General features: G+C 24.8%; 1 protein-coding gene across 1 annotated transcript in view; it reads left to right on the top strand.

Annotated features, from left to right (window-relative positions):
- The window catches only part of LOC106867625 (roundabout homolog 2), a 387,456-nt gene that overhangs the window by 835 nt on the left and 384,712 nt on the right, over positions 1-1,909 (top strand). The window lies entirely within an intron of this gene.

The raw sequence follows: 1,909 nt of genomic DNA, 5'->3' as shown, positions 1-1,909 counted from the left end.
ATATATATATATATATATATATATATATATATATATATATATATATATATATATATAATATGCATACATATATATATGTATATATATATACATATACATATATATATGTACACAAATATATATATGTATATAGACACACACATACATACATACACATATATATGTGTATGTACATATATAGTCATATGCATGCATACATATTTATATATCTGTGTGAGTGTGTGTGTACATACAAACATATATACATATATGATGATGACTATATATAGATATATGCACAAACTTACACACATACACACACACACACACGCACACACACACACACACATGCACACACACTCACTCACACACACATATATTTGTGCGTGTGTATTAATATGTGCATAAAAATATGAACATAAACAAAATTTGTTCGTTAAGAACGTTATGTGAATGCATGTGTTCATACATGATAATAATTGTTCATTACACACACACACACACACACACACACACACACACACACACACACACACACACACACACACACACACATAGAAAGAAAAATGAAATATTTCCAAACATTTACAGAACTGATATATAATAAAAACCATAAAAAGCACACACACACATATATATATATATATACACCCACATACATGTAAAAATTGGTATTCATATCAATATTTATATATATATATATATATATACACATGTACACTACACAACATGTGTAATATATATATACATGTACACTACTCAACATGTGTAATCTTACAATAAACAAATATCATGAACATTATACATCATGAAAAATCGACATAAACATTCTTTTTAACACAGCACATGAATACAAATGTATGTGCATATATACATATGTATGCGTACCTTTATCTCTCTCTCTCTCTCTCTCTCTCTCTCTCTCTATATATATATATATATACATATACACACTCAGAATTTAGAGTATATGGACATTTATGCATGTGTGTGTATGTGTGAGTATCTCTGCATGTATTATGTTTGTATTTGCGTGTGTGCATATATATATATATATATATATATATATATATATATACACACACACATATATATGTATATATATGTACATGTATGTATATATATATATATATATATATATATGAATTTCTCTGTGTGTTTATAGAAGCATATCTGCACATGTATACCTATAGATATATACACATGGTATGGTAAAAATATATATGTATATACATATACATACACACAAATGGGAACGTGAAACTCTGAGTAACAGTTTTACTGATATTTTTGTTACTTTTTCATAAAGTATACATATATATATATATATATATATATATATATATATATATATATATATATATATATATATATATATATATATATATGTGTATATATAAATATATTATGTGTGTATATAAATATATATATATGTTTATGAATATATACATATATATAAGTGTGTGTATGTATTATTTATTTATGTGCATTATCCCAAAAGTGTACGGAGTCAATACATTTGCCTATCCCAACCAGTACTATCCATCAATGGGTGATCACAGACAGCAGTAGCTATAGACACATAATCAGCTCTTTTGATATGGGAAATGCAGGTATGAAGTGAAGAATAATGGACATAATGATTTACATTGATCGTAGTTCTGTATTGATAATTATTTTATCGACCTCTGACTGAAAAAAGAAAATGTTGATACTCGTAGAATTTGAACTCAGAATGTAAAGATTTACATTTAAATACCATTGGATATTTTGTCAAATGCTCCAACAATTATACCAATTATATATATATATATATATATATATATATATACATATATAGATAGATAGATAGATAGATAGATATAGATATACATACATATATATATATAGATATATATAGATATACATACATATATATAGATATATATAG

This window comes from Octopus bimaculoides, chromosome 27 (assembly GCF_001194135.2).
Source record: "Octopus bimaculoides isolate UCB-OBI-ISO-001 chromosome 27, ASM119413v2, whole genome shotgun sequence".
In the NCBI taxonomy this organism is placed as follows: Eukaryota; Metazoa; Mollusca; class Cephalopoda; order Octopoda; family Octopodidae; genus Octopus; species Octopus bimaculoides.
The sequence above is the reverse complement of the archived record's forward strand: the minus strand, read 5'-3'. Positions and strand labels throughout refer to the sequence as shown.